Raw genomic sequence first — 24867 nt, 5'->3', positions numbered from 1 at the left:
TGTGTCATCCCCTTCCTCTGTCACCCCTCCTCTGTGTTATCCCCTTCCTCTGTCACCCCCTCCTCTGTGTCACCCCCCCCTCCTCTGTGTCACCCACCTCCTCTGTTACCCACCTCCTCTGTGTCATCCCCTTCCTCTGTCACCCCTCCTCTGTGTCACCCCCCTCCTCTGTGTCACCCCTTCCTCTGTGTCATCCCCTTCCTCTGTCACCCCTCCTCTGTGTTATCCCCTTCCTCTGTCACCCCCCCTCCTCTGTGTCACCCACCTCCTCTGTTACCCACCTCCTCTGTGTCATCCCCTTCCTCTGTCACCCCTCCTCTGTGTCACCACCCTCCTCTGTGTCACCCCCTCCTCGTTGTCACCCCCTCCTCTGTGTCATCCCCCTCCTCTATCACCCCCTCTTCTGTGTCACCCTCTCCTCTGTGTCATCCCCTTCCTCTGTCATCCCCTTCCTCTGTCATCCCCCTCCTTGTTGTCACCCCCTCCTTTGTGTCATCCCCCTCCTTTGTGTCATCCCCCTCCTCTGTGCCATCCCCTTCCTCTGTCATCCCCCTCCTCTGTGTCACCCCCTCCCTCTGTGTCACCCCCTCCCTGCTCTGTGTTATCCCCCTCCTCTGTGTCACCCCCTCCTCTGTGTCATCCCCTTCCTCTGTCACCCCCTTCTCTGTGTCACCCCCTTCTCTGTGTCACCCCCTCCTCTGTGTCACCCCCTCCTCTGTGTCATCCCCTTCCTCTGTCACCCCCCTCCTCTGTGTCATCCCCTCCTCTGTGTCACCCCCTCCTCTGTGTCATCCTCTTCCTCTGTCACCCCCTCCTCTGTGTCCTCCCCCCTCCTCTGTGTCACCCCCTCCTCTGTGTCATCCCCTTCCTCTGTCACCCCCTCCTCTGTGTCCTCCCCCCTCCTCTGTGTCCACCCCCCTCCTCTATCACCCCCTCTTCTGTGTCACCCCCCCCCTCCTCTGTGTCACCCCTTCTCCTCTGTGTCACCCCTTCTCCTCTGTGTCATCCCCCTCCTCTGTGTCATCCCCCTCCTCTGTGTCATCCCCCTCCTCTGTGTCATCCCCCTCCTCTGTGTCATCCCCCTCCTCTGTGTCATCCCCCTCCTCTGTGTCATCTCCTTCCTCGTTGTCATCTCCTTCCTCGTTGTCATCTCCTTCCTCGTTGTCATCTCCTTCCTCGTTGTCATCCCCTTCCTCGTTGTCATCTCCTTCCTCGTTGTCATCTCCTTCCTCGTTGTCATCTCCTTCCTCATTGTCATCTCCTTCCTCATTGTCATCTCCTTCCTCATTGTCATCTCCTTCCTCATTGTCATCTCCTTCCTCATTGTCATCCCCTTCCTCGTTGTCATCCCCTTCCTCGTTGTCATCCCCTTCCTCTGTCACCCCCTCCTCTGCCCCCCCCCCTCCTCTGTGTAACCTCCCCTCCTCTGTGTAACCTCCCCTCCTCTGTGTCACCTCCCCTCCTCTGTGTCACCCCTTCCTCTGTGTCACCCCCCTCCTCTGTGTCACCCCCTTCCTCTGTCACCCCTTCCTATGTGTCACCCCCTCTCCTCTGTGTCACCCCCTTCCTCTGCCACCCCCCTCCTCTGTGTCAGCCTCTCTCTCTCTCTCTCTCTCTCTCTCTCTCTCTCTCTCTCTCTGTCTGTCTGTCTCTGTCTCTCTGTCTGTCTGTCTGTCTGTCTGTCTGTCTGTCTGTCTGTCTCTCTCTCTCTCTCTCTCTCTCTCTCTCTCTCTCTCTCTCTCTCTCTCTTTCTCTCTCTCTCTCTCTCTCTCTTTCTCAGTCAATCCCTCTCTCATACCCACCACTCTTTCTCTAATCCCTCCTCCCTCTCACCCCCACCCTCTCACCCCCACCCCCTCTCTCTCCTGCCTCTTCCCCCCTGCCTCACCTTCCCCTTTCTCACCTCCCTCCCCCCACCTCTTTCCCTCCTCAGGGGATGGGGGCCCCATGAGGATGGCTGTATGGGGCCCCAATAATTGCTAACAGCAGCCCTGTAAGTGAGTGTCTTGAATCCTGTGTCTTACCGACACACTTCTCCCCAAGGCTCCCCACACAATGGAAGGAAGGAAAACAGCACTACAGTAGAGGAGCTCCACCCCCAAACTCCGGCTCCCACACTTCCTGGCTCAAAGCGGCTCTGGGTAAGCCAGTCTAATGGAGGGGGGACCGATAAAATGAAAGGGGAGCCTGTGGGGAGGGAAGTGGATGGTGTCAGTAGGGCAGTGGATGGTACCAGGTCCTCTTTATACTCCTATATACACATATAGTGCCATGACAGGTCCTCTTTATACTTATATATACATGAATAGAGCCATAACAGGTCCTTTTATACTCCTATACATGTAAACAACCATAACAGGTCCTCTTTATACTCCTATATACATGTATAGAGCCATGACAGGTCCACTTTAGTTATCATGATATAAAATAATGGATGTGGGGGCATTTTGGTGGCGTGATTTATTTATTTTTTTATTTATTGGGGGGGGGGGCACAGCATTTCATTCTTGGTACCAGGCAGCACAATGTCTTGGGCCAGCACTGTGTATATATAGATATATATATATATAATAGATAGATAGATATAGATATACCGTATATACTCGAGTATAAGTCGTTCCGAGTATAAGTCGAGGCCCTAATTTACCACAAAAAAAATTGGAAAAACTTATTGACCCGAGTATAAGACGAGGGTGAGAAATGCACAGCTACTGTAAGTGGAAAAGAGGGTCAACAATGACCATTTGCAGCCTCACTGTGCCCATTTGCAGCCATAGGTCCCCTGAACTTCAAACTCAGTAGTTAAGGGTTCCTAGATGCCCCCTAGCTGCAGCCATAATTTGGGGTCTCTGAACCCAAAGGGTCCCGAAATGACATTGCTGCAGATGGACACAGTTGACCGAATTTGGGGCCCTGTATCTCGGGGCCACGTAGTGCTAAGAACCCCAAATTTGGTGTGCAAACCCAGTGGAACCATAGAATTTCCAAAGCTGGGGTTTCTAGCACCAAGTGGCCCCGAGATACAGGGCCCCAAAAATCAGTTCAGAAAATGTCAAGCAATTTTCTGCAGCAGAAAATGACATTTTCCGAACTGGTTTGGGGCCCTGTATCTCAGGGCCACTTGGTGCTAGGAACCCCAGCTTTGGATATGTTATGGCACCAGCTCCACTGGGTTTGCACACCAAATTTGGGGTTCCTAGCACTAAGTGGCCCTGAGATATGGGGCCCCAAAGTCGGTTCAGAAAATGTCATGCACTTTTCTGCAGCAGAGAATGACATTTTCTGAACCGATTTTGGGGCCCCGTATCTCGGGGCCACTTAGGGCTAGGAACTTCAGCTTTGGATATGTTGTGGTACCAGTTCCACTGGGTTTGCACACCAAATTTGGGGTTCCTAGTACCAAGTGGCCCTGAGATACGGGGCCCCAAAGTCGGTTCGGAAAATGAAATTTTTTGCTGGAGAAAAGTGCTTGACTCGAGTATAAGTCGAGGGGGGCACTTTCAGCACAAAAAAATGTGCTGAAAAATTCGACTTATACTCGAGTATATACGGTATATAGATATATATAGATATATGTATGTATGTGTGTGTGTGTGTGTATATATATATATATATATATATATATATATATATATATCTATCTATCCACTGCATACAGTTTAGCTATATCTCACTGCAGGCCGTTCCTGTTGTACTCTTTCTAATATACTTCTGGCAGGCAGGCGATTCAGTTAGCTGCAGTGTATTTAATATATATATATATATATATATATATATATATATATATATATATATATATATATACACACAGTCAGACTGGTATATAAATATATATCCACTGCATACAGTTTAGCTATATCTCACTGCAGGCCGTTCCTGGTGTACTGTTTCTAATATACTTTAAGCGGTGTACACAGTATACAGTGCTGTGCACCCCTAGTGCAGTTGCTACTACTTTCCTGGTGGTGTACACAATACATACAGTGCACCCATAGTTGTTATTGCACTTCTGTTGATGTACCCAGTACCGTGCACCCCTAGTAAAGTTGCTACTACTTTTCTGGTGGTGTACACAATACAGTGTAGTGTTTTTTGCTAAACAAAATTTACAGCATGTCCGGAAGGACACCAAGGAGAGGCAGACGCTCACAGGCCACTAAAAGAGGGCAAGCAGACTCTGTGTCTACAGTCGACAGTGCTGGTCTTTGCATCCTCAACACGTGGCTGTGGGGCAGGGGCGGACTGACCATTCGGGCACTCGGGCACTGCCCGAGGGCCCCATGCCACTAAGGGGCCCCATCAGGGTTGCCAGCCTCAATAAAACCAGGGACAGTATGTAAAAATCTGTTTTTTAAAAATCCCAAGATTATAGCTGCCCCGGGTCTCCAGTACCTTTTTCAGTGTGTGTATACTGTGTGTGTATATTGTGCGTCTGTGTGTGTGTATACTGTGTGTGTGTGTATACTTTGTGGCCCCATAATCTATTGCCTGGGGGCCCTATAATCTCCTATTGCCCGGGGGCCCCATAAACTCCTATTCCCTGGGGGCCCCGTGAGTTGTCAGTCCGCCCCTGCCGTGGGCGCACACTTGTCCTTTTTTCCTGCGGCTGGCCGTACTATTTAGACACAACATGCAGAAGAGTTGGTGGAATGGATTACAAAGCCGTCCTCATCCTCTGTCACCCAGGCTCAGACTAGTTTGCCTGCCAATACAGCTGCCAAAGTGGCCTATTCCATTGGCTCCATGTCAACTGTCACTCCTTCCCTAGCCCCACCATCATGCACGGAGGAGTCCCCCGAACTATTCGACCACGGTGTGGGGTACATGATGCAGGAGGATGCGCAGAAATTTGAAGGCTCCGATGTTGGTACCCAGGTAGAGGAAGAGAGTAACGTGAGCCTAGAGAGAGGGGGTGCCCAAGAAGGTCAAGAAACTTGCAGTCATGTTCCCCCAGCTGCAGCATACTGCCAAGCTTGCTCCAGTGGCGAGGAGGGAGGGGATGATGAGGTCACTGACTCAACTTGGGTGCCTGAGAGGAGGAGGCACATCTCCAACGAGGTAGGATGCCCTCCAGGGGGCAGCTTAAGGGCAGCCACCCTATTGCATCACACCGCAGAGCTAAGCAGGTGCAGGGCGCTGCTGACTCCCTGCATATTTTGAAAAGTTCTTTGGTATGGGCCTTTTTTGTCACGTGTGCAGCAGATCGCACCGTTGCTGTTTGCAACATATGTCTGAAGCGTATCAAGCATGGCCAAAACAGCAGCCGCTTGGGCACCACATGCTTGACCAGACATATGACGACCTCCCATGCAGTCCGTTGGCAACAGCACTTAAACGACCCACATCAAAGAACAAGGCGGATCTCTCCTTTCTTCTCATCAGCTGGGATCTCCAACCCCACTATACCTTCAGTTCTCTCAGAAACCTGCACTGAGAGGAATGAAGGTATAGCAATAGGTGTTCCAAGTACTTGCGGCCAATCTGCTAGCGGTACACCAACATCAGATTTTAGCAGGCAAATTTCCCTACCCCAGTTGCTAAACCTTCAAAAGAAATTCGGTCCCGGCCATCCACATGCTCAGCGTCTGAATGCTAGCTTGGCCAAATTGCCTTTTCAGCTGGTAGACTCTGCCCCCTTTCGTGAATTTGTGGAATGTGCGGGTTCCTCAGTGGCAGGTTCCCAAATGCCATTTCTTTTCACGGAAGGCCATTCCGGCTCTCTACCAGCATGTGGAAGGCAATGTCTTGGCCTCGTTGGACAGGGCGGTCAGCAGTTGTAAGGAAACCAGCAGAAATCGCCTGACGCGCGCTGGTGCGCATGCGAGTGTGCATGGGAGACCACAGATGCACCGGCCTGCACGCGTGTACCTTGCTGCCCGCCTGTTGACAAACCCGGCTTCCCATCTGACCCGCCTCTGCCTGATGTTCCTGTACCCTGCTGCCCGCCTGTTGACGAACCTGGCTATTCCTGTGACCTTGCCCTGGTGCCCAGCTCGGCCCAGCACAACTAACCAAGTGCCTGCAACTACAGTGCTGCGACTTCCTGCTCTGCAGCTACAGTCCTGCAGCCAGCTGTGACTTCCTGCTCTGCAACCACAGTCCTGCGACCAGCTGCAACTTCCTGCTCTGCAACTACTGTCCTGCGGCCAGCTGCGACTTCCTGCTCTGCAAACACAGTCCTGCGACCAGCTGCGACTTCCTGCTACAGGATTCCAGGTCACCATCTGCAGGCACCCGTGTGCCTCCTGTTCCTTGGCTTCTTCTGTTCCACTCTCAGTGGGACCTGGACTGGAGATACAAGAGAGGCCGACCTCGTCATTTCCGTCTCCCTTCAGGTACGTGACAGCAGTAAGGTGCATATTACTGCTGATTCATGGTCCATTAGGCATGGACAGGGACATTACCTTTCTTTCACGGCGCACTGAGTAACTCTGCTGGCAGCTGGGAAGGATGCAGGACAGGGTTCAGTATTGTTGGAGCTTGTTCCTCCACCACGTCTTCAAAATGCTTGTGGTAATTCTGCCACAGCTCTCTCCTCCACCCCCTCCTCTTCTTCCTCTATGGCCTCTTCCTCTGCAGATTTCTCCTCTGGATCAGCGGTTCTCCGTAGGCGTTCAAGGGGCGACATAAGCACTCAGGCAAAAAGATGCCATGCAGTGTTTGAGTTGGTCTGCTTAGGGGACATGAGCCACACTGGGGCAGAGATTCTGTCAGCTCTGTAGGGGCAGGCCCAGAGGTGGTTGATGCCACGCCAGCTTCAGCCAGGAATGGTTGTATGTGACAATGGCACCAACCTCCTCTCCGCCCTCCGACAGGGACACTTGACCCATGTTCCCTGTTTGGCTCACGCCCTGAATTTGGTGGTCCAGCGGTTCTTGAGCAGGTACCCGGACTTACAGGATCTCCTGAGGCAGGCCAGGAAAGTCTGTGGTCATTTCCGCCGGTCATATAATGCCAGTGCTCGGCTGGCTGATGTTCAAAGAGAATGCAACCTGCCCAAGAACCGCCTCATTTGTGACATGCCCACCAGGTGGAACTCAACCTTGGCAATGCTGCAGCGGCTGCACACGTAGCAGATGGCCATCAGTGAGTACCTGTGTGAGTATGGCACCAGGACAGGGTCAGGGGAGCTTGGCTTTTTTTTCGCCACACCAGTGGCAACTGATAAAGGATGTATGCACTGTCCTGTCACCATTTGAGGAGGCCACAAGGATAATGTGCAGTGACAGTGCATGCATCAGTGACACCCTCTTGTTTTCCTGTTGGAGCACACACTTCGTGGAATAATGGACAGGGCACATGAGGCAGAACAGCGGGAGGAAGAGGAGCACTTCCTTACCTCTCAAGGCCCCCTTTATCCAGATACTAGTATTCCTGCAGGCCCGCCGATCACACAGGAAGAAGAAGAGGAGGAAGAGGGTTGTGTCAGCATGGAGGTGGAGGATAACGCACAGCATCAGCAGCAGTCTTCAAGGGATCGTTTGCAGTCCCCAGAAACCCATGGAGTTATACGTGGCTGGGAGGAAGGAGGTGGTTGAGGATCATGTGACCCAGAGGACTCCGGATCGAATGCCTCTGCAAACCTACGCTGCATGGCCTCCCTGATCCTGCAAAGCCTACGAAAAGACCCTAGGATTCGTGGTATCAAGGAGAGGGATCATTACTGGCTGGCAACCTTCTTGATCCACGTTACAAGTGTAAGGTTGCAGAACTTATTCAGCCTTCGCAGAGGGAGCAGAAGATGAAACATCTTCGGGAGGCCTTGCAGAAAGGTTTGTGCAATGCGTTTCCAGAGCCTGGGAGGTTGCAATTTCCTGGTGCTGGACAACGTGTTGCTGAGGCTTCGTTCAGTCACAGAAAGAGAGGTGGAGAAGGTGGCTGGCTGACCGATGCCTTCAGGCAATTCTTCAGTCCTCAGCACCCAGGTCTGATCGGTTCCAGCAACCAGCGTCTGAATTACATGGTGCAGGATTATCTAGGGGCAAGATCAGACTTGGAGACCTTTCCACCAGAACATCGACTGGGTTACTGGGTCTTGAGCTACTGGCCTGTCCTGAATCCAGCGTTCTTTCTGAACGCAGATTCAGTTCTGCTGGAGGCTTTGTAACCGATCACAGAGTGCGCCTGTCCACAGACTCAGTTGATCGGCTCACATTCATAAAAATGAATCAGTCTTGGATCACCAGCTACCAAGCACCTGATGCTGATGTAACCAAATGATTTTTCTATGGATGTGGGATCCCTTGAAGACTGCATATGCTGAGTCACTATCCTATTATGCTGAGTGACTATCCTATTCCTCCTCAATTTTCATGATGATCGCTTCTAATGCCGCGTACACACGGTCGGACTTTCTGGAAAGCTAGGTCCGACGTACTTGCCGCCAGACTTCCGGCGGACTACCGCCGGACTTTCTGATCGGCCGGACTTGCCTACACACTCCCGGACTTTCCGGAATCCGGTCTTCCCGACGGACTTCCGCCAGACTTTCAGAATGAACGGACTTTCCCACACACGGACAAGTCCGTTCATTTTGAACGTGACTCGGGTACGACGGGACTAGAAAAGGAAGTCAATCTCACCGCTTTTATCGGCGAGATTGAAACCTTGCGAGCCCTGTCGCAGGCAACCCAGGCCCTTAGGTCTGGTATGGAACTTTAAGGGGAACCCCCTACGCCGAAAAACCGGCGTGGGGGTCCCCCCAAAATCCATACCAGACCCCGATCCGAGCACGCAGCCCGGCCGGTCAGGAAAGGGGGTGGGGACGAGCGAGCGCCCCCCCTCCTGAACCGTACTAGGCCGCATGCCCTCAACATGGGGGGGTGCTTTGGGGGAGGGGGCGCCCTGCGGTGCCCCCCCCACCACAAAGCACCTTGTCCCCATGTTGATGAGGACAAGGGCCTCTTCCCGACAACCCTGGCCGTTGGTTGTCCGGGTCTGCGGGCGGGGGGCTTATCGGAATCCGGGAGCCCCCTATAATAAGAGGGCCCCCAGATCCCGGCCCCCCCACCCTATGTGAATGAGTATGGGGTACATGGTACCCCTACCCATTCACCTAGGGAAAAAGTGTAAATAAAACACTACACAGGTTTTTAAAATACTTTATTAAACAGCTCCGGGGGGGAATCTTCCTCCGGCTTCGGGGGTCTTCTTCCGGCTTCGGGGGTCTTCTTCCGGCTTCGGGGGTCCCTCCAGTTCATCTTCTCCCGGCGTCCGGTTGGTTCTTCTCCACGCTCTTCTCCCAGTGTTCCAGTTTCTTCGGCCGGCCCCTCCGCTGTCTTCAGGTAGCTCTATTGCCAGCGGAGGTCCGCGCTTCTTGTCTTCTCCTCTCCAGATGTTGACACGACGCTCTCTCCGGCCTCTTCTCCCGGTGTTCCAGGTCTTCGGCCGGCCCCTCCACTGTCTTCAGGTAGCTCTCTTGCCAGCAGAGGTCCGGACTTCTGGGCTTCTTGTCTTCTCTTCTCTTCCCCAGATGTTGACACGACGCTCTCTCCGGCTGGACTGGTCTCTGAGGGCTCCGTTGTGACTTATATAGGCGGAGACCCCGCCCCCATATGATGTCACAGTCCCTGGGCATGCTGGGACTGTGACATTTTAGGGGGCGTGGTCGACCACGCCCCCTAAAACGGTCCGTCGGAAGTTCGATGGAGACCACACACGGTCGGATTGTCCGCCGGATTTGGTCCGGCGGCGTCCGTCGGACTTTTGCAGGTGAAAAGTCCGACCGTGTGTACGCGGCATAAGAATATTTTCGGTTCAGGGCACCACTACCCAAGACCGAATTTTCTGCCCCTGTTTAACAGGGATGCATAATTACAATTTTTGATCAAATATTTAACAGCAGGGCTAATTCCTGCACTCAACAAGAGTATCTATGAGGGGTTGCAGTGTTGTGGCACCACCACCTAAGGCCCAATTTTTCTGCCCCTGTTTAACAGGGGCACGTAATTACAATTTTTGACCTAATATTTCACAGCAGGGCCTGTTCCTGCGCTCAACAAAAGTGTCTGTGAGGCTTCACAGTGTTGTGCCACCACCACCGCCTAAGGCCCAATTTTTCTGCCCCTGTTTAACAGGGTCTCATAATTACAATTCTTGATATAATATTTAACAGCAGGGCCCATTCCAGCGCCCACCAAGAGTAACTGTGAGGGCTTACAGTGTTCTGGTACCACCAACACCTAAGGCCCAATTTTCTGCAGAGTATATAGGGCAGGCTGTATAATATATGCAGGCGGTCCCCTATTTTCAAACATCTGACTTACAAACGACTCCTACTTACAAACGGAGGGAGACAACAGGAAGTGAGAGAAAATCCACCCCTAGGAAGGGAAGTTCTCTCCTGTAAGAGTTAATATGGGAAAAAGGTGTCTCCACCGATGCTTTATTGTCATTGGGACAGAAAGTGAGGTGAAATCTTCTGAACAGGGGCACAGACAGCAAAACAAATGTTACAGGGGTAATAACCCTTCCCTATGTTATCCAAAAAGCTTAAAATTAGATTTTTTGGCTGGAGCTACACTTACAAAATGTACCCGTTCCAAATTACAAACAGGTTCAACTTAAGAACAAACCTATAGTCCCTGTCTTGTTTGTAACCTGGGGACCGCCTGTATACTGCTGCTGTTCAGGATATATAGGGACTGGGGTCCCCACGCCTTTTTTTTATTTGGGTGCGGGGTTCCTCTTTATATCCATACCAGACCCAAAGGGCCTGGTAATGGGCTGGGGGGCAACATTACATTACAGCCGCAAGCAGTTTTAAATGACTTTTTTTCCTTTTAGAAATGTCATTTTGTGCAGAGACTGTTCTAAACACGGGAAAAATGCGCCACTTTACGGGAATACTATAGACACCCCCCAGGCATGATATTTAAAGGAATTTTTCACTTTTATTTTTTCACTTTAAGCAATATTAAAATCACTGCTTTCGAAAAAACGTCCGTTTTTTAAAACTTTTTTTTGCATTAATGCATGTCCCCTGGGGAAGGACCTGGGTCCCCAAACACTTTTTATGACAATAACTTGTATATTAGCCTTTAAAATTAGCACTTTTGATTTTTCATGTTCGAGTCCCATAGACTTTGGATCTTGTTTGGAGGTTCTAGCAGGGGAGCGCAGCTACTCGTATACCCTTGACCGAAGATCGGTGCTTCATCTACCGGGGATGGCCATCCTCTTCGACCGAGCGCGGAGCTTCGGGAGGGACGCACTTGGAGCGGTGAGGGAGGAAGGGGACACCCGCCTAGCCAGCCAGATCAGCCGAATCAACCCTAGCGATCAATGGGGTGACAGATGTCGCCGCCAGATCGCCCTCACATCCTGAGTCCCATAGACTTTAACCACCTCCCGACCGCTCCCACTGTATATTGACGTCCTGTTTTTTAAAGATGGATATCTCGGTAACGGCAGCAGCTGCTGCCACAACCGAGGTATCCATCTTTAGGGCCGGCGATTCTGCACACGATAATGGTGGTCTCTGCGGCGGGTTCGCCGCGAGATCACCGTTATCGGCGGCGGGAGAGGTGCCACCCCCCCTCCCGCCGCTCTCCCGCACCTTCCGCCGCTTACCGGAGCCGTCGGTAGCGGCGGAGGCGATCGGGTCCTCTCACTTCCTAGGTATGGAGACGAGTGAGGCCAAGATGGCCCCCACCCGTCTCCATACCATGTGACGGCCGGAGCGACGTCATTACGACGGCTCCGCCCACTTCTCTTAAAGGCACAATTTTTTTGTGTCATTTTTTTAAACGACTTTTTTTTTTTTTTTTTTTTGCATTTTAGTCTAAATATGAGATCTGAGGACTTTTTGACCCCAGATCTCATATTTAAGAGGACCTGTCATGCTTTTTTCTATTACAAGGGATGTTTACATTCCTTGTAATAGGAATAAAAGTGATCCAAATTTTTTTTTTTTTTTAAAAACAGTGAAAAAATAAATAAAATAAAGTAAAATAAATAAAAAAAAAAAAAATTTTTTTTAAAGCGCCCTGTCCCGACGAGCTCGCGCGCAGAAGCGAACGCATACGTGAGTAGCGCCCGCATATGAAAACGGTGGTCAAACCACACATGTGAGGTATCGCCGCGACCGGTAGAGTGAGAGCAATAATTCTAGCCCTAGACCTCCTCTGTAACGCAAAACATGCAATCTGTAGAATTTTTTAAATGTCGCCTATGGAGATTTTTAAGGGTAAAAGTTTGACGCCATTCCACGAGCGGGCGCAATTTTAAAGCGTGACATGATGGGTATCAATTTACTTGACGTAACATTATATTTCACAATATAAAAAAAAATTGGGCTAACTTTAGTGTTGTCTTATTTTTTTTTTCAAAAAAGTGAATTTTTTCCAAAAAAAGTGCGCTTAGAAGACCGCTGCGCAAATACGGTGCAAAAAAAAGTATTGCAATGACCGCTATTTTATTCTCTAGGGTGTTAGAACCCCCAAACATTATATATTGTTTTTTTTCTAAGTAATTTTCTAGCAAAAAAACCTGTTTTAAACTCTTAAACACCTAAAATCCAAAACAAGGCTGGTTTTGAAGTGGTTAACGGAGTTCGCGTGTTCACACAAATTTTTGGTCTGTTCGCATGTTCTGCCGCGAACCGAACCGGGGGTGTTCGGCTCATCCCTATCCAGGAGTAGGATTATAGAACAGTTATAGTGTCTATTGGATTTAGTAGCCGTTAGCAGATGATTCATATGTTTAAGGTTAGCCGTTTCTGTGGAGTGTTGAGGGCGAAATCCAGATTGAAGAGGGATCAAGGAGGTTATTTTCAGTGAGATGGTCGCTCAGTTAGTTGTAGACTAAGCATTCAGGAAGTTTGGATTAAAAGGAAAGCAAGGAGATGGTATGAAGGTTGTTAAAATTGGATAGGTCCAGGGAAGGTTTTTTAAGTATGGGGTGACTAGTGTATGTTTTGGAGAGTTAGGGAAAGAAGGGTTGAATAACGAAAGTGTTGATTGTACCTGTGGACATGGGGTGTTAAGTAGGGGAGGTATCTGTGCAGCGGAGGTCTCATCATGAATTGTATCAATCTTATTTTTGAAGTGATTGCCTATCTCCTGGGCAGTGGATGAGTTAGGGGATGAAGGCAGTGGAGGACGAAGTAGAGGAAGGTAGAGAAGAGTTGACGGGGACAGGATGATAAGTTTGTAATGAGAGTGATAAAATTGGTCTGCTTGACAGTAAGGAGACAGGAATTGTATTTTTGGAAGGCAGATGTATATTGGTTGAAGTCCTTCTCAGAATAAGTCTTACGCCACAGGTGCTCAAGAGTGCAGCTATGATTTTGAGACTTCTGGTGTCATCTGTTTGCCAAGGTTGTAGAAGTTGGGGCCCTGATTCTGTGTGTAGTGAGGGGGGCCAGTGTGTCCAGGGCGGAGTGCAAGGATCTATTGTAGACAGAAGTGGTTAGGTTGGGGCAGGACAGGGATGAGATTATTACATAGTGATGGTCAGTAGCAGAGTAGAGAAGGGTTAAGGTGGGTTAGGTGGCGAGGAGGTGGAAGACTGAGAGAGAGTGAAACTAATAAGGTGGTGATCAGAGAGAGGAAAAGGATTGTTGGAGAGGTTGCATAGAATGCATAGGTAGGAGAATACAAGGTCGAGGGTGTTGCCATCAGAATGAGTAGAAGCGTGTATCCATTGCTTCTGTTCAAAAAAGGAGATTAGACTGAGAAGTTTAGAAGTAGCAGTTGTGTTTTTATTAACAGGGGTGTTGAAGGCACCGAGAATGATTGTGGGGATTTCAGAAAAGAGAAAGTAGGACAGCCAGGCAGAGAGGCCATCAAGTAAGGTTGATACCGGTCCAGGAGGCCAATAACACAGCACTTCTAAAAGAAACTGGAGAAAATAGACAAGTACAATGTGCCTCAAATGAAGAGAGGGAGGTGGGTGAAGTATTTGAAAGATGCTATGTGGGGCTGGAGGGATTCCCACTCCACCTCCCTTACGTCCACTGGGTCTGGGAGAGTGAGTCCAGAGAAGCTCATCATGGGAGAGTGAAGCAGGAGAAGCAGTGTCGGATTCATAAAGCCAGGATTCAGTAACAGCAAGTAGTTAGTGATAAAGAGGTCATGGACAGAAGTGAGTTTGTTACAGATAGAGCAGGCATTCCAAAGGGCGCAAGAGAAGAGGAGGCTGGTTTTGGGAAGTAGATGGATAGAAACTAAATTGTGTGGATTGCAGCTGTTGCCAGAAGACATGGGGTGATGGGAGCGTTGGGCACAGTTAAACAATGGAGGCCCAGGATTTGGGGTTTAATCTCCAGGGGTTTGGAGAAGCAGAAGGGTGAGGGAGGTAATATGGGAGTGTGATTTATATGAAGGGACATGCCTCAGCATCCTGGAGGTTTTATTAGCATGTGGGTTTAGAATTATCATGAGTTGGTGAGTGCAGTAATAGGGAGAGGACAGAAGTGAGGGTGATATATACAGGATGTGGGGTGGAGAAGAGGGGTGAGAGAAAGAGAGATTAATGAGAGAGGACACAACTGTCAGAAGGATTGGTAGAAAGCACATGTTATAGAGAGGAAGGAGAGCTAGATAGGGAAACAAGTTCACCTGCAGTCTGTTTGTTTTTTTTATTATTATTATTACTAAGCATTTTTTATTGAGAAAAGGAAGTTTGCAGTACAAAATGGCATGGGATATAAAACTACTTATTGAAAAAGAATTTGGGTTACAGAGTTAGACAATGATCATCCAAATAGATAAGTATTCAAGGTTAAACATGACAATCCTAATGCTATATGTTCTTATCAGCTATATGGTATGTCAAACAAGACTGCAACCAGAAAAGTCATTCTTGTAGATGAAAAGTGAACCAAGGGTTCCATTTAGTGTCGTAGATAGGGATGGAGTCATGCAGTGTGAAATATTTTTTTCAGATTACATTATTTGATCAACTCGAGCGATAACTTGCGAGAAGGGGACTGTGTTCAACTTCCAGATAAGGGTGATTGCCCAATGCAGCGCAATACAAATAGTGTGTAATAGTTTCATTAGGGGGTTTCGGTATATCAGGGATTTTTTCAAATAGTAGACTGTGAGTATGTGTCAGAGCCATGTGCCTCCCCGCCAGCTTATCCAGAGTCGCCCTCCAAGTAGGTTGCAGAGCTTCACATTCCCAAAACACGTGCAAAAAAAAACCTTGAAGAGCATATCCTCAGAAACAAGATGAAGAAGTCTGCGGGTAGATCTTTCTTAAACGTAAAGGATTATAGTACCAGCGGGTAAATAATTTAATCCCTAATAGTAAGAGATTTGGTGCATTTACGCATATTCTGCCAGTTGGCTTCCCAGTGTCAGAAACCATGAAATCAGGCCGAGACAGAAGTACAGTTAAATCACACTTGTTTAATAATAAAAGTAAAAAGAACAAACGTAGTCAAAACATAACCAAAGTTCAGTAAACGTAACCGATAGTCAGCCAAGCCAGAAGTCAGGGATCAATGTAGTGGAACAGCAAGCAGGATCTGGAGCCAGAAGGGATGTCAGCAAAGCAAGTCTTGAACAGGATCGCAGTTTCTGTGATGTTGACAAAGGCGAAGGCAGAGAACCTCTGGACTGGACAGCTTAAGTAGGTAGGACTGACAAGCAGGATATCATCAACAGCTGAGAAACTGTGGAGAGATAGGAGCTGGCAATTAGCCGACAGCTGAGCGGCTAGCTCAGAGAAGGAAGGGGCTGAGCCCAGCCCTGACACCCAGTCTTTGTAATCGTATTCCATGTTTAATTTGAGTTCCCACTGGGTGATATGTTTTAGTTTGGGACAATCTCTTACCATCTCCATAGACTTATACAGCCCAGAGATTAAGCCTTTCTGTCTAGGGGCAGTCTGGCATAGGGACTCAAAAGAGGTGTGGGACTCAGAAGGGACCTTTGTGTAGTATGTCTGAAAAAAGTGACGGATTTGCAAGTATCTATATTGCTTGGATATTTTTTTGGGCCTGCAGCTGGTAGATCCTGCAGGAAATCCTCCAGAGTTGTCAAACCTTGGTCTGTCCACCACCCAAACGCATCAGGGTTTTCAAAGGCTGAGGGGGGCCTAGGATCACCAAGGAATGAGGAGCACGGGGGGGACTTCCGAGGTAGGTGCTAGTTTTAATTTATAAAGATCCCATAATTTCAACCCGTGAGCCACCACCAGGTTCCGGGAGTACAAATCCGAGGCATGGGATTTAGATGACCACATTATTCCCGGAAGGTGAAATGGGACGATCGAATCTTGCTCAAATCTGACCTAGGGGACTTTTGAATTTTTGGTATTCCATTGAGACTGAGAATCTACTAGCTAAATAATACAGCCATACCTGAGGAACTCCCAGGCCCCCTAGTCTATAAGGGCGATACAGTACTTCCCTAGAGAACCTTGGGGGCTTGTCCTTCCATATGAACCTATTAAAATGTGCTTGAAGTTTGAGAAGATAGGACTTGGAAATCTTAATGGGCAGGGCGCGGAACAAGTATAACAATTTAGGGAGGATTGTCATCTTCATTGCTGTTATTTTCCCTAGGAAGGAGATTCTATAGGGGGACCAAGTTTTAAGTAACTGTTTTAGATTCAAAATCATGGGAGGGAAGTTATGGTCAAATAAACAATTATAATCTCCAGGAAGTTTTACACAGAAATAGGAGAGGGAAGATCTAGCCCATGTAAATAAAAAAGGATTTTTTGGAGAGTCTCCAGCTCGGCAGCAGAGAAGCCCCCTGGGAGAGCCACCGATTTGGACACATTCGCCGAAAGGCCAGAAATATTGGCAAATACTGAGAGGGTTTGAAGGAGGTTTGGCAGAGTGATCCAGGGGTTGGTGAGAACTAAAAGCGCATCATCCGCATGCATGCAGAATTTTTACGTAAAGGAAGCTTTGTTGTAGCCCAGAATATCCGGGCGCTGCAGTATGGCAATGGCTAGGGGCTCAATAGCCAGAGCGAAAATGAGTGGGGACAGTGGGAACCCGTACCGAGCCGGAAAAACTCTGAGCTACATCCAGGGATTTTGACACGGCTACTGGGGTTTTGATATAGAGCTTGGAAGGCCTGTAAGAAATCACCCTGAAAGCCACAGCGCTGTAGTAGGAGAGACGCATAGCTCCAAGACACACTGTCAAAAGCTTTATAAATGTCTAAGCTTAACATGAACAGTTTCATGGAGAAAAGGTTTGCATCCTAAATAATATCTGTGGCTAGGCGGATATTGTCTGTTATAAGGCGGTGGGGGATAAACCCTGACTGGAAATCACTCCTGCGAGTCTATCGGCTAAGATCCTACTGAAAATCTTCAGGGCATTTTGATAACCGATATGGGCCTAAAATTCTGGGGGAGAGTGTAGTCCTTATTCTAATTAGGGATGAGCGACAGGTTTGCTAATGCCATTCCCCCCAGAAAGCTTTTACCTTGGAGGACAAAGTTAAAAAGCCAAACCAGTCTGGGAGAGAGTTGGGAGGCAATTTTTCTATAATATATGGCGGAAAAACCATCAAGCCCGGGGGAAGAACCTGTCTTTGGTGCCTTGATGGCATTCAGCACTTCTGATTGGGAAATAGGTGAATTAAGTTTGTCTAATTGTGAGGTGGTGAGAGTGGTGATCGGGATAGAGTTAAACCAGGACAAAGTCTCATGTCACGCGGGCCATGTACCTGAGATGAGAAGTAGTGGGGAGGCCTCCCTTGCACCTCGGGTCCTTGAAGCTTCTGGAGATGGAGACAGACTTGGTGGGGACACCGAGTGGCACGGGTGCCAGGGGTGCGGAGCACTGTGCAAGCCTCAGTCCGAGATCCGAGCCGAGGTCAAGTCCAGTTTGGCAACAAAGTGTAAAAGGGTTAATCAGAAGAAGAATGGTCGAGATCCAAGCCGGGGTCGGTTCCAATCTGGCAGCGGAGTACAAAAGGGGCAAAGAAGTAGACTGGTCAAGGTACAAATCCGAGGTCAATGGCAAGCAGGAATCAAGAGAAGTCAAATAGGTTTCCAGGTTTGGATTTTGTGGGAATTTCAGAGACCTGATTCAACAGCTCTCATGATTGGCTGGCAAACATTCAAGGGTATACCCTATACCGCAAGGATAGAGAGGGTAAAAAAGGGGGAGGGGTATGCCTATATATCAAGAATAATGTACAAGCGAATGTGAGAGATGACATCACTGAGGGAGCTAGAGAGGAGGTGGAATCCTTATGGGTAGAGCTCCAAAGGGATGAAGCTAAGGGGAAAATAATACTGGAAGTATGCTATAGGCCCCCTAACCTGAGGGAGGAAGTGGAGACGGATCTCCTATCACAAATTGGATTAGCAGCAAGGATGGGAAGTGTTATCATAATGGGGGATTTTAATTATCCAGACATAGACTGGGCGGAGGGAACCGCGCATTCATTTAAGGCTCGCCAGTTCCTTAATGTCTTGCAGGAAAATTTTATGGGTCAGATGGTAGACGCACCAACTAGAAATAAAACATTACTGGATCTACTGATTACCAACAATACAGACCTGATCACAGATGTGGAAATACGGAGCAATTTAGGTAACAGCGATCACAGGTCAATTAGTTTCAGTATAAATCACACAAATAGGAAACATGAAGGGAATATAAAGACACTGAATTTCAAAAGAGCCAACTTCCCTAAACTACAAACCTTGCTAAAAGGCATAAATTGGGATAAAATATCAGGAACAAAGAATACAGAGGAGAGATGGGTCTGCTTTAAGAGCATATTAAATAAGGGCATTAGCCAATGTATCCCATTGGGTAATAAATTTAAAAGGGCGAACAAAAATCCTGGATGGCTTAACTCCAATGTAAAAATGCATATAAAAGCAAAGGAGAAGGCCTTCAAAAAATACAAGGTTGAGGGATCATCCTCAGCATTCAGACTTTATAAAGAATGCAACAAGAAATGTAAGGGTGCAATTAGGACGGCTAAGATAGAACATGAAAGACATAGCGGAGGAGAGCAAAAAAAATCCCAAGAAATTCTTTAAGTATGTAAACAGTAAAAAAGGGAGGACAGACCATATTGGCCCCATAAAGAATGAGGAAGGACATCTGGTTACAAAGGATGGGGAGATGGCGAAGGTATTGCATTTATTCTTCTCCTCAGTCTTCACGAGTGAATCGGGGGGCTTCAGTAACCAAAACTGCAGTGTTTATCCTCATGACACAACACAGGAAGCACCTCCATGGTTAACAGAGGACGGAATTAAAATTAGACTCAAGAAACTTAACATTAATAAATCACCGGGACCAGATGGCTTGCACCCGAGGGTACTTAGGGAACTCAGTCAAGTGATTGCCAGACCGTTGTTCCTAATTTTTACAGATAGTCTACTGACTGGAATGGTACCAGCTGATTGGAGAAAAGCCAATGTAGCACCAATATTTAAAAAGGGCCCAAAATACATCCCTTGGAATTACAGACCAGTTAGCCTAACATCAATAGTATGTAAACTATGACGCTCGCAGGTCACCGTTTTTGACGCCTATTAGAGCCTATGGCTCTAATCAGGTGCTTCAAAACCACCCCCCACCACTGTAATTCAGATGCCCTGCATCTGAAAAGTGGCATGGCGCCTGAATAGGGGGTGGCAGCAGCGGCCATAGATAAATTCATGCAATGCATGAATCCAGTGGCGGAATTATAGGGGTCGCTGAGGTTGCCATGGCGACCAGGCCCCTTGCTGCAGGGGGCCATAGAGGGCCCCCTGTATATAGTACTTTGATAGGAGGAGCGGAGACAAGCTCCCCGATACTAGGCCGAACTGTATTCGGCACTGTGCAGGGAGCTGGTCACATTGATTACAAAGTGAAAAGCACAGTGCTGTGCTCTTTGTCTCCCCCTACAGTGCAGTACCCGGCAGGAAGAGCTAAAGTAAAGGTCTGCCGTTTTTTATCCACTGTATGTGTGTTTATATGTATGTATGTGTGTGTGTATGTGCGTGTGTGTGTGTGTGTGCATGTATGTATATGTGTGTATGTATGTGTTTATAATTCAGTGGCGGTGCATCCATAGGGGTGCATGGGCGCCGCCCCCTCTCTCCAGGCACCCCTCTATCACAAATAGATAGATTCATGCATAGCGTGACTCTATCTATGGCAGCCACTGCCCCCCTATTCAGACACCTGGCCCCTTTTTGGACGCCGGGCGCCTGAATTACACCGGCGGGGGTGTTTTTAAAGCACTAATAGGCTTCAAAATAGGCGAATTGCCATGCTTGGCGCTCACAGTCGACCCAGGTGTGTTAGAAAAGTGAATAAATATTCGCTTTCCTAACACTGAACCGCCTCTTCACCAATCAGGTGCCCGGGTCCGTTACCCGTCACCTGATTGGCTGAAACGACAGGCGCCGCTATTGGATGCCTATCAGGAAGAGAGGGTGGGAGGGGATGCATGGAGGACCCCGCTCGTCGCCGTCACCCGCTGCCCCACCGAGACAGGGTAAGTCCAGGGCAGTCTGCGAGCGGGCAAGGGGGTCACAGTGGCTGCATTTGATGGCACAGTGACTGCGTTTGAGGGCACAGTGGTGGCAATTAATGGGCACAGTGGCTGCGATTGATAAGCACAGTGACTGCGTTTGAGGGCACAGTGGTGGCAATTGATGGGCCCAGTGGCTGCGTTTGAGGGCACAGTGGTGGCGATTGATGTGCACAGTGGCTGCGTTTGATGGGCACAGTGACTGCGTTTGATGGGCACAGTGGTTGCATATGATGGGCACAGTGGTGGCAATTAATGTGCACAGTGGCTGTGTTTGATGAGCACAGTGAGGCTGCAATTGATGTGTTTTTTTTTTTTTTAAGAATTTTTCAGTTTGCTTGCGCCCCCCAAAAAATTTTGAGCACCATCTGCCACTGGTTTATGTGTGTGTGCATTTATATATATGTATGTGTGTGTGTGTGTGTATTTATGTATGTATGTGTGTGTGTGTGTGTGTGTGTGTGTGTGTATATGTATGTGTGGTTACATGCATATATGCACATTTTATGTATGCGCTTTTAATCCTGACCCCCTATATGTGTCCCATTAGAGCCAATTTTTTTTTTTTGCTTGTTCATAGTACCAGCAAAAAAAAATGCTGTTCCTCTGAAAAGTGATCCATGCTCAGATCGCTTTTCAGAGGCATTTGAGAGCCGGTAAAGAGGCAATATGTTGCCTCCTGACCGCCTGTTTTAACCCCTTAAATGCATCATCACTATGCTGCAACTGCATGCAATGCACACAGTTGCAGGGTGGTTGCAGTGCAGCCACTTCAAGGGTGCCCTGACTGGAAAAAGATTGAGAAACACCGACATAGAGGAACCCATCTCTCCATTTTCCTCCTGCAGCCCCTGAATGCCTGTGGGAGGGAGAGGAGGAGAAGCGGGGGGGGGAGAAATCGATTCCTTTACATGCAGCCACTCACTTGCGACCGGGCCCTGGTGTTCCGCCATCGGGCTCGGAGAAATGAGCCCTATCCAGGGGTCAGGGGGGCCCTTCATGGTTTCTTGCATCGGGGCCCTGAAGATTCTAGTTACGCCTCTGCATGAATCTATCTATTGGTGCTAGAGGGGGGTGGCAGGAGAGAGGGGGCAGCGCCCGTGCTCCCTTATGGACGCACCGCCACTGCTTATGACCTCACCTACTCCAAAAACGCCTATCAGGACAAGAATGACTAAAATTGGTTGAGGATTCAAACCTGAGAAAAAAGAGTCCAAAAAAAAAAAAAAATGAACAAAAAATGAACAGGATTAGGAACATTTTTTCATCCTGAAAATAGAATGTTACAACCAAGTCTCGAACCCAGCAGCACCACTGATCTTGTGCCCAAACCAAAAGAGGGGACCAGTGTGAGGAACCTAGCTGTAAAAAAAAAAATTAAAAAGTGGTAACGTTGCTGGGTGGGGATGTCATGCAGCAGCACCAAGGGACAGGCTCCTGACAAAGTGGGTGCCTTGAGACTGAGGGTGCGTCGTCGTCGAATCCAATGGGGCTGATCGTAGAGATAGCTGTATTGATGAGATGTTGTTAGCTATGTCCCCGGTTAAGCGTTATCATATAGAATTCTCCTTCTGTCGCGTCTGGTAGGTGGCGTGTGCCAGATTTGAGATGGCCTGGGGGGGTCAAGGGAGGGCGGTGCACCGCTTCGGCTTCCATGAGACCCAATTTCACCAGGATCTCCTGACCCTCCAGAACTGTGGTGGCAGCAAGAGTGGAGCCTTTATGAGGAACCCACCAATTTAAATGGGAAACCCCATCTGTATCGGATCCTGGCTGCTTAAAGTGCTGCAGTGACCTCCTTCATGCCCCTGCGTCTGTTCAATGTGGCTGGTGAGATATCCGGATAGATCTGAACAGTGTAATCATCAAGGGTGATCTGTGGGGTGTTTCTAGCAGCCCTTAAGATGTCTTCTTTTGTCAGGAAATCCTTCATACAAAGGATTATGTCACGCGGCGGTTTGTCTGCTGGAGGTTTTGGTCTGAGGGCCCTGTGAAGCCTGCCACACGTAAAGGCCGCAGATTCACATTCTGGAAGGAGAGACTTGAACAGCCTGATGACAGTGAGAATCAAATCCGTTACCAACTCTGGAATACCCCGCAATCGCAGATTATTGCGTCTATTCCTGTTGTCCAGATCTTCAACCTGATACTGAATTTGATTAAATGCTGTTGTTAACGTTTCATGCTCCCGACTGAGCTCATTATAAGCCAGGGCCAGTTCATCGTGTTTAGTTTCCGGCATGTCAGTTCTAGTACCCAGAGCTTTAATCTCCTGTGATATTGCATGGGAGGTCTTGTGCGGTTCTGTTTGGAACTTTGTTGCCAGTCTATTATACATCTTTTCTAGGCTAGCATCTAGGTCAGCTTTAGATAGAGAAGAGGTGTACTCCCTGCCAGGATCCGAAGGTGAGCCAGGAACAGAAGGCACAGAGGGGGCCACCAGAGCAGGAGAATGTGCTCGGGCCGCGGCGCCATTTTGGAACATGCTGTATTTTTCCCTGGTGCGGAGGAGATAGTGGGTTAGAGACTTCTGAGCGGGGCCCTGGGATTTTTTCTTTGACAACGGCATGCACTGTGTCTTGGCGCCTCGAGGAGTGTTAGATGTGTCAGGTGTAAGGCTGCTTATAGCCCTCTGTGACTGATCGTGTCCCGCAGTGTGCGGAGCTACCGTGTCAGGCGTCCATCTCGCTCAGCGACGCGCATGCGCCCCCTGTTTGGTGTTTTTTTAAAGTAGTTTGCTGTATATTCTCGCATTGTGCAATCTCTTTGTGCAGAGCCAAAGGACACCCACTTAAATAAAAAATTCACTTATAGAAAGAAACCCAGACATGTGCCCCCCAGCCATATATATTGTGGAAATGTACAGTAGATGAACCCCTTCAGGGTCAGAACATCCCCCCCACTTACAGGGCTTAAACATTTCCTTCATTTTGGAGATGTCACCTTTTCCACCAATGACATTCTCACCTCATCCGTCTATTGTACATTTTCTACATCTATACTAACAATGTCACGCTTACCCCTAACGCAGGTGGTCAGACACTATATCTGGCTTCTGTGTTCTTCAACTATAGCAGCCCCCTTACCCATAAGGCAAGCAGGCCTTCTGGTACTCAGTTGCCCCCAGGACTTATACACAATGCTATAGTGCCTGGCCACCATGCCTGAGCAGAAACAAACTGAGCACAGCAACCAAGTACTTGTGGTTGGCAGACAGGCAGAGTGGTTCAACGACAGTCCAGGTACAAGGCAGGCAAGGTTCACAATAGTCAGGGTCAAATCTGTAGTCAAAAAGCAGACAGAGTACAGAGAGTAGTCGATATCCGAACCGAGGTCATCAACGAGGGAATTCCAACATCAGAGCAGGAAAGACAAACAGAGAGCTTGGAGCACATGTTACAAACACAATATTGCAAGCATGAGACTGCAGGCTTGGCTGGCTTAAATCAGGTTGGGTCTCCAGGTGGACAGACAGAAAGAATGCATCACAGCCAAAACCAGAAAACAGGAATTAGGAGTAGGAGCGCAACACACTCCTGACAAACGGATTATAGTACTTTTATTAGTAGTGGGGGGTGGGCAGTTTATTTAGGAGGGATTGGAATATGTATGTCTTTATTTTATAAGGTTTAAATAAGAAGAAAAAGGGAAAAATTTAATTTCCAGTGAATGTCCAGGATTTTTTTTCCCATAATGATCCCAGTCTCAGATATTCATCCTAAAATCTGATCAGTAAAGTCTCCAGAGAACACGGAGATCACAGGAATATGATGTGTCCTGGCAAAGCCCAAAGACAACATTCATCTTTCAGTTTAGGAGAGGAGGGACGCATCCGGGAGAAATTTTGTGTACAGAAACCTCACACAGTACTCCCCACAGCTCCTCCTCCCAATGTCCCTCCAATCAGAGTCAGAGAATCCTATGACTACACACTGAGCTCACAGCTCCTCCTCCTAATCTCTCTCTATCCGACTCTTTTTTTTTTCTGATGCTCTTAGGATGTGGGCCGACCCCTGGCCTCCTCACTTTCAAAGTAGGGCTGTTGAACCTTCATTGTATGTAATATCAGAAACCTCAGCATGAAGTGGGGTTTAAATAAAAAGACACCTGACCAGTGAGGTGAGGAGGATTCTGGGAATGTCATTTGATTTTACTATTTGTGTTCAAATCTAGAGTTTTCCTCCTGTGAAGTCTGGAGATCATCTGACCATCACATTGCCTCCACCTCCCTCCCTAATAGAATAGAGAAATAAAAAGAAGATTCTAGAAGTCACCAGAGAGATCATTGAGCTGCTGACAGGAGAGGTGAGCGGTGCTGGGAAGGACGTCACAATGAACAATCGGCCGCCCCTCACATCACCGGGTAAGAGGAGACTTTATTGTAAAGGAGAGAGCAGTACGGAGG

General features: G+C 48.5%; 1 protein-coding gene across 1 annotated transcript in view; it reads left to right on the top strand.

Moving 5' to 3' along the window:
* LOC141104770 (uncharacterized) overlaps nucleotides 1–24867 on the top strand; it is a 208937-nt gene that overhangs the window by 107755 nt on the left and 76315 nt on the right. The gene's annotated exons all lie outside the window — the stretch shown is intronic.

The sequence above is a fragment of the Aquarana catesbeiana genome, linkage group LG08, assembly GCF_042186555.1.
Source record: "Aquarana catesbeiana isolate 2022-GZ linkage group LG08, ASM4218655v1, whole genome shotgun sequence".
Classification (NCBI taxonomy): domain Eukaryota; kingdom Metazoa; phylum Chordata; class Amphibia; order Anura; family Ranidae; genus Aquarana; species Aquarana catesbeiana.
The sequence above is the reverse complement of the archived record's forward strand: the minus strand, read 5'-3'. Positions and strand labels throughout refer to the sequence as shown.